The following is a 15,267-nucleotide window of genomic DNA, read 5'->3' on the forward strand; positions in this document are numbered from 1 at the left end:
GATGTTCCTTCGATTCTGTGTCCTTGGTGCTCAGACTATGTGGAGGAGTTGGAGCATATCTTAGGTGATTGCCACATCGCGTGCAAAGCGCAGAGATCAGTATTTAAATTGCTAGATATTTCCTACCGGCCCAAGGTGGTGATTGATCATATTGATTCTCTTCATATTTATAGGAAGAAAAGGGAGTTAATTGAGGCGGTGTGTTTCTCTACTTGGTGGTGCTTTGGAGATTCCGGAATAAAACAAAATTTGACCCCATCTATATATATATATATATATATATATATATATATAAATGAGATGTGATTTGGGCTAGGTGGCATTGGATTTGGGACATTTTTGCTGATGTGGCAACTTATATTTTTGAGTTTAGGAGGGAATTCTCAAATGCCTTCATCATTCACGATTTTAACAAAAAAGTGGCGGGATCCGGCTGTGATTCGGGTCACCCAATATTAAAAAATGGATCCTATATATCATCTTTACCAGACCACCATATCTCATAACCTCACTTTTCACAAACCCTACATACCATTTCCTAAATCTGCTTCTTCGTTTTTCAGAGATTCATCGTCCTTAGGTATGTTATTATGCCATTCCTTCTTTGTTTTCGTATTGTTAATCTAATACATCTTTGATTTTTTTCGATTTCATCAACTATCTTACATATTCAGATGAGATTCATAAGGACGACAATGTTTTGATGCTTTCTTCATCTTCATGTAAATGCTATTTGTTTCATGTTTCCAGATTTGAAGAGATCGATTTGTTTGCTGTTTAATAATGATTTACGATGTGTTTTGTCATATCTAGGGTTTGCTTGTGGTCTTTCGTATCCGTCAAAACCCTAATCGACCGGAGAAATCGTCAAAAGTTCTTCACAATATGGTTAGTTTCTTCCCTCGATTTTGTTATTCAATCATCTTTCATCCACATTCAATTTTACAAACCCTAAAGCTCATCTATGGTTTCATCTGTAATTAGATCTTATACTGTTTATTTATGTTATTAAATCTTATAGGAACTTTTTTTTTTGTTCAAAACCCATTCGGCAGATCTTAATCATTTTCGTTGTTATTTGTTTGTAGATCGTTCCACATAATTTGCAGGTATGTAATTTATATTAGATTGTTATTTATTGTAAATGTTTAATGTGAATTTTTGATGATTTTTATGTTTTTTTTTTTTGTTGATCGAACCTGTTATATGTAAGTTTAATCAACAATCTATAAAAAAATTGTTCTTCATCTCCTTCTCCGCAGATGCTTATTGTTTGATTTTTCTTTTTTTTTTCGTTGTTTGTTGATGATGATTTTGCATTATCCGATTCCAATCATATGAAATGATATTTTGTTGATGTTTTGATTTTGTTCTCATGTTACTCATATTTTTATTTACAGTCTTTTAGTTTGTTGTTGATGATGATATGTTTTGATTGTGTCCGATGTTTTTTGATTGTGTTGATGAAGATTTACAGTGGTCTGATATTTTTTCATCCGGTATAATGTTTTTGTCTTCGGAATATTGATTTTGTTTCTAAAAAATAAATATTTTTTATTTTTTTTAAACCGTTTCTTTTTATTTTTGGATTTGGAAGTTTCTCAATTGATTAAATTATCTTTTAAAGCTTATTGATTGTTGATTTAGGAGTATTGATTGTTTTTCTATAAATACTTTACCGTTTTATTTTTTAAAAACCTTCATATATATTTTTCAGATATGCATCCCTTGCACAACAGTCCTTCATTTTTAAAGCTTATTGATGAAGATGACCCGATATTTTTGGTACGTTTATGTGTATTCTAGTTACTAATCATATTTTAAGTAAACTGATATTTATCTTTTTTTTTATTTTGTTTTAAACTTATAGCAAATAAATGGTGATTTATATTTAGTATGATAATTTATGGCATTGGATGTTAGTGATATAATTTTCAGAATTCAAATTTTAAATTTTAAATTTTGAGGTTTCTATTTTAAATTTTAAATTTAAAATTTTGAGCAATTTTAAATTTCGTTAGTGATTTATTTTTAGTATGATAATTTTGCGGAATTAAGGTTTCTGTTTCTATAAATAAATGGTGTTACGTTTTTTGAAACCTTAAATTTAAAAATTTAAGGTTTCTATTTATATTTCCGGAATTTAAATTTTAAATTTAAAATTTTGAGCAATTTTAAATTTCGTTAGTGATTTATTTTTAGTATGATTATTTTCCGGAATTAGGGTTTCTTTTTCTATTTCCAGAATTCAAATTTAAAATTTAAAATTTTGAGCAATTTTAAATTTCGTTAATTTTTTTTTTTTTGAAACCTCAAATTTAAATTTTAGTGATTTATTTTTAGTATGATAATTTTTCCGGAATTAAGGTTTCTATATAAATTTTAAATTTAAAAGTTTTCCATTAATGTGTTTCATTTTAAATTTCGAATCTGTAAATTGAATTTAAATTTGAAAGGTTAGACTTTCCTAATAAGTTTGCTTGATTTACGGGATTGGATATTAGTGATTTGATTTTCAGATTTTAAATTTTAAATTTTGAAGTCAATCATTATTTTAAATTTAAATTTTGAAGTAAACCATTATTGTGTTTGATTTTAAATTTTGTATGCTTTGAAATCTTGATTTTTTTTATGAGATGCTTTGACTATATTATTTGTAATTTTAGGGATGCTTCGAGTCTTTGACTATTGTTTTTGTACTCGAGTTGCATATCTCACAAACTTTTTGTGTTTTGTAATTTTAGGTGAAGAACTTCTTTCAGACTCCTTCCCCTACAAGGAACTATTGAATGAGTTCCTATGAGAAGTTGAAGAAAAGGTATATCTTGCACTGTTTTGTGAGTTATAATTTTTTGTATTTTAGTTATAATTTTTGTATTTAATTAATTTTTAATTCTTTAATGATGTCTTTAATTTCTTTTTAAATATGTTTTTGTTTCTATAAATAGATTGGTGTTGTTAAAGATGATTTTTGTATTCGAAATTATGATTCGGTTTCTGTAAATAGACTTTTTTTTCTATAAATAGATTACCGTTATATTTTTTTTAAACAATGGTTACTTCCTTTGCAGTTATGGATAATGAAAACAACGCTCCTTCGTTATTAAAGTCGATTGAGGACTATGAACCTATATTTTTCGAATTGTTCGTCGACCAAAAACAGGTTAGTTCAGTTTTGTTGGTGTTGTTTGTTTTTTGATATGTATAGTCTTTCTTTTTTATTTTTGTCTTTAGGTGTTAATTTGAAATTTTATGTGATTATCTTTTGAAGTTCTTATGGTTTGTTTTGTGAGTTATAATTTTTTGTATTTAGTTATGATTTTTGTACTTACTTAATTGTTAATTCTTTAAAGATGTCTTTAATTTCTTTTTAAAGTTGTTTTTGTTTCTATAAATAGATTAGTGTTGTTAAAGATGATTTTTGTATTCGAAATTATGATTCGGTTTATGTAAATAGACTTTGTTTCTATAAATAGATTATCATTATATTTTTTTTTTTAAAACAATGGTTACTTCCATTGCAGTTATGGATCATGAAAACAACGCTCCTTCGTTGTTAAAGTTGATTGGGGACTATGATCCTATATTTTTGTTATGTTTCTTAAGTTTTCAGTTTTGTGCACACAATAAGTTATTGCAACTTATATGTTTTTCTTTTGTTTCGATTGATAGGAAATACCATATGATTTTGCAACCTTATTGTGGGGAGAACAACTTTCATATGTCAATGTCTTAAAATTATTGATGATGATTTATCGTGAGTCATTGAGTTATAATTTTTGTATTTAGTTAGTTGTTAATTCTTTAAAGATGCCTTTGATTTCAATTTTAAAGTTGTTTTTGTTTCTATAAACAGATTACTGTTGTTAAAGATTATTTTTGTATTCGGAATTATGATTCGGTTTCTGTAAATAGACTTTGTTTCTATAAATATATTACCATTATATATTTTTTAAAACAATGGTTACTTACTTGCAGTTATGGATCCTAAAAATAACTCTCATTCGTTGTTAAAGTTGATTGAGGAATATGATCCTATATTTTTGGTATGTTTCCTTAGTGATTTGATTTTTAAATTTTAAATTTTGAAATCAATCATTATTTTAAATTTAAATTTGAAAGTTTTCCATTAATGTGTTTGATTTTAAATTTCGAATCTGTAAATTGAATTTAAATTTGAAAGGTTAGACTTTCCTAATAAGTTTGCTTGATTTACGGGATTGGATATTAGTGATTTGATTTTCAGATTTTAAATTTTAAATTTTGAAGTCAATCATTATTTTAAATTTAAATTTTGAAGTAAACCATTATTGTGTTTGATTTTAAATTTTGAATGCTTTGAAATCCTGATGTTTTTTTATGAGATGCTTTGACTATATTATTTGTAATTTTAGGGATGTGCTTTTATTTTGATTCATTAGGTGTTTATTTTGGATGGTCCGGAGTTTTTGGCTGCAACTATGTTGGACAAAGATATGCTTGCTATTGCTGTAAATTGGTACCATGTCGGTTGGTTTTGCTTGGTAAGGTTAGACTTTCCTAATAAGTTTGCTTGATTTACGGGATTAGATATTAGTGATTTGATTTTCAGATTTTAAATTTTAAATTTTGAAGTTAATCATTATTCTAAATTTAAATTTTGAAATAAACCATTATTGTGTTTGATTTTAAATTTTCAATTTCGAAGTCAATTATTATGTTAAATTTAAATTTGAAAGTTTGCCATTAATGTGTTTGATTTTAAATTTCGAATCTGTAAATTGAATTTAAATTTGAAAAGTTAGTGTTTCCTAATAAGTTTGCTTGATTTACGGGATTGGATATTAGTATACTTTGTTTATTGGGTTTTAACTAATAATTTGATTGACTCGGTTGTTAGATTTGTGACGATGCGTCGGACAAACAACATTGGGAAAATATACAGCCTTGAGCCTTGGTAAGTTAACACATTAGTTAAGTGTTATGATGTTTTTTCATGGCACCGACACATTATTGAGTAGTAGCGCATTAGGTTAGTGATATTAAAATTTGTGCCTTGAGAAATTTTGTATATTGATTGATGTTTGAAATTGATTGTGAGGTCTTTGATTGTGTATTGTATTGCTGATTTATGTATGAGATTTTGTTGATTGGCATAAGGTATTAGATAAGATGTGTTTGAAGTTGTGAAGATGAATAAGTGAGACATGTGTAGCAGATATTAGTGAGTGCACAACCCATTAGTTAGGGTTTTGAATTATTGCTACAGGTTAGTGATGTTAGAGATTGTGTTATGAGAAATGTGTAGATTGAATTATGTCTGTGTTTGATTGTGACACCTTTGATTGTGCATGAAATTGCTGGCTATATGAGATTTTGTTGATTGTAGACAAATAAGTTTGAACAGAACTTATTAGATTTGAAAGTTTGCCATTAATGTGTTTGATTTTAAATTTCGAAACTGTAAATTGAATTTAAATTTGAAAGGTTAGACTTTCCTAATAAGTTTGCTTGATTTACGGGATTGGATATTAGTGATTTGATTTTCAGATTTTAAATTTTAAATTTTAAATTTTGAAGTCAATCATTATTTTAAATTTAAATTTTGAAGTAATGGCAATCTGAGTCTGATTTTTTTCATGATTAATATCCGCTTGAGTAACCCAATCTGAGTCTGATTTTTTTTCGTTAACGATTCTGGTAAACTTTCCCGATTTGGGTTTTCTGCAAGGCTAATCATCTAAATTAATTTGTTATTTTTATGGTTTACCATTGCATAAGTTAGTATAATTTGTTGACAAAGTTTTGTTTTGTGGGATAGTAGTCATAAATTGAGTAATATTCAAGGTTTATGTGTTTTTATTTTGATTCATTAAATAAGATGTGTTTGAGTAATATTCAAGGTTTATGTATATATGAGATTTTGTTGATTGGCATAAGGTGTTAGATAAGATGTGTTTGAAGTTGTGAAGATGAATAAGTGAGACATGTGTAGCAGATATTAGTGAGTGCACAACACATTAGTTAGGGTTTTGAATTATTGCTACAGGTTAGTGATGTTAGAGATTGTGTTTTGAGAAATGTGTAGATTTAATTATGTTTGTGTTTTATTGTGACACCTTTGATTGTGAATGAAATTGCTGGTTATATGAGATTTTGTTGATTGTAGACAAATAAGTTTGAACAATTAGATTCACATTTAAGTATAAAAAATGAGAGGTTGTTATAATCTGAATTATATTCTGAACGAAAAACTGAAAGGAAAAGGAAAAAAAGAATAATTTAACACAGAGAAAAGAGGATAGAGAGAGAGTTGCCACGTTTTTAAAACCAAAAATATAAGGTAACCATGCTTCTAAAATCTACTATACTTTTTAATAATATTTTGTGGAAAATGGACTATATTGGGTAGGTAGTCAAACATGGTTTTTAGGGTCAAAACGGCTGTGTTGGGTTGACTCGGGACACTTTTATGAAAAACTTGATGTTTCTGACCTTAATAAACCATTTTTGTAGATGACCAATGTATATCTCTATTTGAGGAATTTTCCAAAGATCCAGAGCCGATTGTTTCATAGAGCTGTGAAGTTGCGTTAAACATACTGGATTTTGAACGATCCGACAAACCATTCGAGGTACTTGGAAGATTAAGTCTCTTATCTGGGTGGTTGTTAGAGGTTTAGGATGTTAAATGATTTTGGATGTACTCTGCGATGTCGATGATGCAGAGATGTTGGTGAAGCTCAGGTTAACAACTTCATGTGTATATTTTAATGAATAAAGTTTTTGTTGTTTATATTTTCTAATTTAAACTTTTAATTAACTTCTAAATTTAATTAAATGAGTTTGTTTTGCAGGTTCGAACAACTTCATGTGTATATTTTATTATAAAAAATAAAAGTTTTTTTTTTTGTTTCATGGGTCGTTCAGAGAGGCAAGTTTCTGCCTCTGGTTCTTGCCCGAAGTTTCTGACCTTACTCGCAACCCATTGACTACAACTTTCAATTCAAAACAATTATAAAAAAATTACGTTTGAAAACATGTATTTTTATTTTATTTAATAACATAACTCGATTAATATAAAGTAAATTTTTCTACCCACGAAGTTCGCGGGTGATAACCTAGTCTCTTATAAAGGGGAAGCTATATTTGATTTAACTGTCAGTTACTCTTTTATTGTGGTTTAGTAGTAGAACAAAAAAAGTCAAGTTGAGATGGGATGAGTGGCTTAAAAACCCTCACCTAGTGATGTAATTTTTGTCCTGGCTTTTTGGTCAGTTTCGTTGTTAGATATGTTTTTCTTTTGTTGTTCAATACATACACACACACCCGTCCACTAGAACCAGATTGCCGCTCATTAGAGAAGCTTCCGGATTTGCAAGTATCTCGTGTCTTTTATCGTTTAAATCGTTCCAGGGATTGGACGAAAGAGTAAAACTTGGTGGAGTTAACCTGTCTTAATGATTGGAAAGATCAATTCTTCTTTCTAAATGACCGATGCCTTCCAGAAGATATGGAGTGGTGAGAGAAGATGATGCCTTTGGATATGGAGCTTCCCGACAACTTTTCGTGTGATGCCGAATTGTATAAGGAGTTTATTGCTAATAAAAGTTGAGATCGTAAAATACGGGATGATATCTTAGTCTTGGGTTGCATTAGTAGGATTTGGGACATGCCATTGGGATGGTTGATAATTAGGTTCATTAACTAGGGTTAGTACGTGACCTGTTAACTTGTACCATTTATTTTTGATAAGTCGTACTAACATATTTTGTTACTGTTGTCCACATATATGTCACTTCGAGATGCCTTAAAGTTGCAATCATTTAATGATTTGATCAGTTTTACATTTTTATCAGTTTTTGAATACTCATTGTTTGCCTTTTTGGTGTATCGTTTCATGTCAACCTATATTATATAAATTTTCTTTTAGAGTTAATTGCCAAAATCGTCCCTGAGGTTTGGACATGTTTGCCATTTTCATCCAAAATGACTTTTTTGTACCAAATCGTCCCTCACGTTTGTAACTTTTTGCCATTTTCACCCAAATGCTTAACCAGGTTACATTTTTTTTACCGATTTAATTAAATATATTTTAACAAAAAAAACAAAAAACTAAAATATACATATTTAAGCACAGATGTAGATCTCTCTCTAAACCCTTTCTTCCCCAACCAAACCCACCACCACCTGCCACCACACAACCACCATTACGTCGCCACTACACATCTGAACCTAAACCCCAAACAGAACGCATCAAAGCACCGATGGAACACCACACCACCACCATTACGTCGCCCTCGCCCGCCGGCTCAGCCACGTCACCGCCGCAACCTCCGTCGGCGTCGTGTCAGGATGATTTAGGTGGAGTAGGTTCATTGGATACTACTTGTAAGGTTGTTTCTAGTTTGAATTTAATTTGGAATGTGTATGTGGCTGGAAAGGGGAATTTTTATATACTTTCTACTTTGACTGCCGTTTGTTATCGGTTGAGAATTTGGGGTGAATGTTACTAGTAACTTTAGTTTAGGTGAAAATAATGGATTAAAAATAGTTTTTCACAGGTTTTGAAACTTTTGGAGGTGTGATCATGATGTGAGTTACAAGTATCTTTTTAATGGAAATGGAGAGCTTTTGGGTGATCTTGTTCTTGCTGCTCGAGAAGGTGTGTTTGTTAACATAGATAGTGAATTTGATTTGGATAACATTCTGGGAAAAAGGCCAATGTTTTGCTTCGAATTAATCTGGATGTTGACCCTCAGGTGTGTGTTAAATTATTCTAGTTATTCTATTTCAGGGCAAACATCATGATTTTCATTTTTGGGATAATTTCATGATGATCGAATTGTTAAGGGGCAAGCTCGGCTTGGATACGACGATTGGTGATGGTAGTTGGTTGGATACGACAGCTGGGATACGGTGCTGGTAGTGGCTGCTGGGATACGGTGGTGGTGGCGGCGGCTGGATTTAATGGTGGTGGTGGAGGTTGGTTGGAGTGAGAGAGATCTAGGGTTATATGTGTATTTAAGTATTTACAACTTACCCCCTCCCTTATAATTGAGAAATTTCTAACCACCACAAGTGGCCTAGTGGTGGAGTGACTTGGGTTCTCCAATGGAGACCCAAGTTCAATTCCCATTAGTGCCACTTTGGTGGCCACCGACACCCGCTTTAAAGCCGGACTGAGGACACTCGAGGTCTCGGGTTCGAAACATGTTTCTTACCCCTCTTTGATGGCTATGGGTATTTGCCGCCAGGGATCCTTGTCGGGTGGTGAACTGGGAAGGGAGATCCCTTCCGCGGTCAGGGGTACCGTGCAACTACCCTTTTTTTATAATTGAGAAATTTCAAAAACAACCCCATCAGACGGCATTTGGATGGAAATGGCAAAAAGTTACAAACGTGGGGGACGATTTGGTACAAAAAAAAGTCATTTTGGATGAAAATGGCAAATGTCACACCCCAACCGATGGCGGAATCATCGGGATGAGACGAAATAGATTGCAAGAGACTTCATAACACTATTTATGACAATATTTAAATCAACCATTTTCATTTCATAAGTCAAATTGTCAACATTACATAGAAATCTCAAATAACAACATGTTCATAACATAACAAGACAAAATTTGATACAACAATTTAAACCTAAGACGTCTAAATGTGTATCTAGGCATCATTGCTACTTCGTTTCATAGCATCATCATCCTCAACCTGTAACATGTTAAAATAAAGTTCAATGCAAAAGCAAAGGCGAGTACACAAGGTTTGAATAAGTATAGCATACGTATAAAAGCGTTTTACTCGAATCCACATGGCAATTTGTAAACAAGGTAACTAGCATGCATAACAATACGTTAAACCCAAGTGTCCACTAGTATTTAGCATCCCTCGCCACAAAAATGACAAGACCGTTTAGTATAAAGGCTTAACAAGACCCCGACGGGTGGTGTGCTACTCCTATAGTGCTATATATGTTAAGTTGAGGGCTTAGCAAAGTTAATGACATAAAGCATGTATAATCTAGCATGAACCTAAGTAAACAAGTAGCATGTATATAAAATTGAGCATAAAACAATGTTTAAGTGTGTGTAAGTGTAATTTTGTATGGTAACATGTTACAACCCAAAAGTGGTTTAAAATGTAAATGGGTCGAGTGTACTCACGGTTTTGCAAGTCTTGAACTTGAGAATCCGCGAGCGAGTTATTTGTTGATTAGGAGGTTGGAACACCAAGTCCTTCTACACGAAGTAAACAAGGCGTATAAGTTTGGGAATTCGGAAGATTTAGGGATTTAGGAAGTTAAACACAAGAACATATGTATTCGAAAGTAATCATCCTTTAACACCAAGTACTTGTTCTTGACACTATGAAACCCCAAGGGTTAATGTTTTCATGAGTAGTATACTCATTAGAATCGTAACAAGTCTTATGTCTTGGATGATGTCATTCTAATACTTTGACGAATGAACACAAGTTCACCATCAAGGGTTCGAATATTGAATAGTATATGTATGTATAAGTATTATATGTATTGTTATGTCCAATAGTCACGCATGAGGTAGAAGATTTAATCTTCATTTAGGTACCTCTAGTATCATGGAAATCATGTAGGAGGTAGGAAGAACAAGCTTCCATTTAGGTACCTCTTATGGTTCACCAATACACTTGATGTAAAAACAAACAAGGAGGGTCATGAACTAATATTAATACAAGAATAACAAACAACTATACTATGAGAAATCATCAAGTAATGTGGGGATTCTATGTTGGACAACCCAAGTTAGTCCATAATCACACCTTCATCAAGCTTGAAGCTTGAACATCACTTGTGGGTCAAAAACTGTGACAACCCTCACCAAACCAGGTATCCGTACAAATTAATTAATATTTAATTAGTGCCTAATTACTGTACTTAATTACAATTACGAATAAATTGCTTTCTGTTTCCTGATACATACATGTTCATGCATCATACCTTATTACTGTCACTTCATTTATTACACCAAACTATAGTGACAAACTTGATGCACAAAAGCACAGTTAGCACAGTGAGCGGATAACCCAGTAAACATGCTGACATTGCCAGCACTAGACAGACATTGTCTCTGAGGCCAGTATGAGCCGGGAATAGATTACTACACTAGTAGGGAGTGTAGGGAGGTGAGGATTATAAAACTGCGTCACTAGGTGATAGTTATAGTGACCGGAAGTGCCTAAAACATACTTTAATTACAAAATTCTACACTTTATACAAAAATTCAGCATTTAACATAACTAGTAAAGTGCAAAAACTTGGTAAAATAATTCTAGACACTTTCCAAAGTGTTGGTAATTTATTGTGTCACTAAAAACACTATAAAAGACACTTAAAAGCTTTACTTGACACTTTAACGGATCAATATCCAACCGAACAACCGGACTTTACTCGGAACATAAAAACATTGCCAAAGACATTGTTTATACTTTTCTGAGCTAGTTAGGGTCCCCGAACACCCTAACACCCGTTATATTAAATAACACACATAAACGTCCTAACTAAACACCATTGGATTTCAACTAGAACTTAACTAACCATTACAACCCAACCCTTACCCCCCCTCTTTGTGACGGTTCCCCATGGGTGGGGACACACCCATGCTTTCTTGATTATTTTATTAGTTGTTGTTTGATATCTAGATGACACATTATATAATGGTTAATGGTGGAATGGGGTTATAAGTAAACTCAAAGGTTAACACTTCTCTCACTTCAAGCCATCATCACCAAACTTGCTCTCCTCTTTCCCCTTTGCTTGTGTTCGGCCGAGACCACAACCACAACCACACCCACCATCACCATCAACTTTCATACAAGCTATTTTACATACATACAAGGTGCAAGGTGACACACAAACAAGCTCGGTGCACTCAGAAGCTCAAGAACCTCTCTATATTTCTTTTATCCACCTCGTTTATGTCTTGTTTCTTCCCTAGCCTCGAGCTAGTAGTAGGTGCCTCTAAACATCATCTTGATCTTGTTTATGGTGGTTAATAAGCGATTTGATGGTTGAAAATTAGAAACACTAAAGAACATAACATAAAGTCTTGAACATAAGATGAACAAGTTGGATAAAGAGAAGCTAGTTGTGTAAATCATGTAAATCTTGTCTAGTTGTGATTACTTGATGTTGTTTGTTTCTAAAAGTGGGATGGATCATCATCTAACCATACTAGATCATGTTCAAGAACATGAACTAGTAGTATGTTAGTGTTAGAATTATGAAAGATGATGAAACCTTCCATCCATGAAACATGAACTTGAGTAACTATAATTTTTCTTGTAAAATAAGGTTCTAAACTAGTAGATCTAAAGATCTACAAGTGGTTTTTCGGAAAAACCAAGCGGAAAATGCTAGTTTTGTTATAAACCCGGATATTTTATAAACAAGAAGCATTTATAGTAACTAAACAAGTGTGTAAACACTTGTGTAACAATGAAATTTCGTAAAGAAATATTTTTGTAAACCTTGACTAGAAGTTGTAAAACTTCAAGTTCTTTAAAAATAAAGTTTATAAGAAACTAATTTTATTTTTAAAGATAACGAAACCTACTAAATACGCTAGAAACATACTACATGTTTTTACATAACTTTCAAGTTCATGAGTTTGTGATTTAGGCTTGTTTTGTCAAGTTCGATGTTTAAATATTGTATATTGATGATTGTTAAATTGCTTGATTGAATTTTTGAAAAGAAAATGATACGCTTGTAAGCGTGGCCACCTCCAGTTACAGAGGAAACTCTGGCGAAATTTTTCTAGAAATATAACGCTTAGAAATATTTTTGTAACAAATGATCATAAATATGTTTTTGACTTGGTTTTCAAAATAAACTTCGCCATGATTTTTATTACAAAAATTACCAAGTATTCGGAGGTGGATTTTCGTAAATAAAACTTGTTAAATATATATTTAGAATATATATATATATATATATATTATAATAAAACGCTCGTGTGATTATGTGATTATTTTGTGAACTAGATATATATTATTTTTAGGGTAAAAATAATATTACTTGAAATATCATGAAGCTACGATCTCCAAAATAATATCAATGCTCTCACAAAAATGAATATGTAAGTTATATAAGTATCGTAATAAAACGCGAACTTTAATAATGTAAGTTATGTATTTTTCGGAAAAATACTCTTATTAGAATACTTTTGGTGAAATATTATTTTGGGAAAATCTATGGAATAAAATATAATATTTTTGAGAAAAATATATATATTTTGGAAATTAAAACATTTTAGACAAAGTAATTAAAATATATTTTCAAGTGAGACTTAAAAATATATTTTCGGAATTATAAAACACACATGTATTAATACCCCCATCCTTGGGAAGGAATATATTTATAGAATAATTAAGAAGTGTAAATACGAGATAGTTGACTAATTATTTCCCAAAAACGTTAAACCTTAAGCCAAGGCACGACCGTCCGTCTAATAAAAGTTAGTACGTGTAGGTCGTCACGTAGCAGGTTATTTTGGGACGGACTATTTCGAGACGCACTTCTGTGAGTTCATGTCCCCCTTTTCTCTTAATTGTTTTCAGTTTCTATTCTTCGGGGGTGGAATACATGTTACAGTAATTACGGATACTTTTATACATGGTATGGTTAGCTTAAGGAGGGTTACTACTTAGATCATGTGAGTGGGTAGGCTGGAAACTAGAGGCCATTAATCCTCATTGTAGGACCGAGGGTCATTAGCGGTAGATGTATCTGGGTGTAGCGAGCCTAACTCCAGGCCTACTGTACGGACCTTGGGGTGACTTTGAGCCCGACGCAAAAATCTGCTAGGTTTGAGTCTTCCTACAACACTTCACACATATCATTGGCTTTGCAACCCAATGGTGATCTCTTTTTCCTTATTTGCTACATACCAGGGATTTTCATACATACATACATACATACATGTTACAAAGGTTTTTACATACTCACTTTTACATGAACTCGCTCAACTTTTGTTGATTTTTCAAATTACATGTATTTCAGGGAATTAGGGATCTGGCAAGGTATGCTATGTCTTCATGCTGCGTAGGAGAAGTGATGTCATCCAAGTTTAGGGATTATGACTTTTGCCTGGATGAGTCACAAGTCTTAAACTGTGTTTAATTCGTGTTTTATGGTTGTGTCTTATGAACAATGTTTTTATTATGTTGTGTTGTAATCCCACTGCATGTGTCAACTCTTAAAACAATGTTGTCGTATTTTATTTTTAAAACTTGAAGTAATTGATGATCATCATGGTTTTACTTACATATAGCTTTGTTGTGATTAAGCTATGGTATTAAGAAGTCACACCAAATAAACCCACGCTTCCGCAAAGCCAGGGTGTGACAGCTTGGTATCAGAGCTTTGATCATAGCGAACTAGGATTCCTTCTCGAGTCTAGACTATGATCGCTAGGGCTCTCACGAAAACATTTTTACATTGCATACATTACGTCCAGATCTAGGATACAAAATATTTTTACAAACAAAAAGTATGAGCACATTTTTCAAAAATTATGATTCGGTCGCCACGACTGGGGGAGTTCAGTCTTAGAGACTGAGGGGTCCAATCTCAAAGGTTGGGGAGGTTTTGGTCTTAGAGGCCAGGGAGTTAGTCTGAGAGACTAGGAGGGTCAGTCTGAGAGGCTGGGAGGGTAGTCTAGTGGGACTAGGAAGAAATGATTGCTTGCTTATTGGTGACTAACATGTTTATTTGATTATATGATTGATTGTTTGTGCATATGTGTGTTTGTGTTACACACATCATGCCTTCTTCATCAGACACTGGAGTTTCAAACACTCTGGATCCCATGGCGATAGTATCAGATGACATAGTTTCGTCGGAGCGAGAGGTCTACACTTCCGATACTACCAGCACCGATGATGACGATTTCCAGCCCTTTGTGCTGCCTGACGTCGTAGCCGAGCCTGCTGATGGCCATCTCGCTGGGGATTTACCACTCGCGGTGATCCCTACTCCTGTACCCCTTGCTGCTTATCCGGTTGTTGATATGCCCCTCGATGTCGTTTCTGACGACGATGTCGATCTGTTTGAGGAGGACCCACCTGAGGCTGACCATGAGGGTGAGGCCCCTACTGCTGCTGATGTTATCCTACTCATTGCTGATGCTCCTGTAGAGGAGGCTCCTGTTCATTCACCTGTTCCAGACTCCTTTGAGTCTGTGGTGTCCGCACCTTCGCACACTCAGGGAGTGCAACACCACTCACACGACGCCGACCCTGACATGG

At 32.8% G+C, this 15,267-nt stretch overlaps 1 long non-coding RNA gene across 1 annotated transcript; it reads left to right on the plus strand.

Moving 5' to 3' along the window:
- Window positions 1-464: 464 nt before the first annotated feature.
- On the plus strand, window positions 465-6,782 carry LOC110863915. Its single transcript, XR_002549466.2, has 10 exons — window positions 465-580; window positions 675-722; window positions 814-888; window positions 1,089-1,109; window positions 1,718-1,785; window positions 2,745-2,818; window positions 3,072-3,163; window positions 4,422-4,528; window positions 4,880-4,936; window positions 6,496-6,782. It is a non-coding gene; the product is annotated as an uncharacterized LOC110863915 (long non-coding RNA).
- The last annotated feature ends 8,485 nt before the right edge of the window (window positions 6,783-15,267 follow it).

This window comes from Helianthus annuus, chromosome 6 (assembly GCF_002127325.2).
Source record: "Helianthus annuus cultivar XRQ/B chromosome 6, HanXRQr2.0-SUNRISE, whole genome shotgun sequence".
NCBI classification, from domain to species: Eukaryota; Viridiplantae; Streptophyta; class Magnoliopsida; order Asterales; family Asteraceae; genus Helianthus; species Helianthus annuus.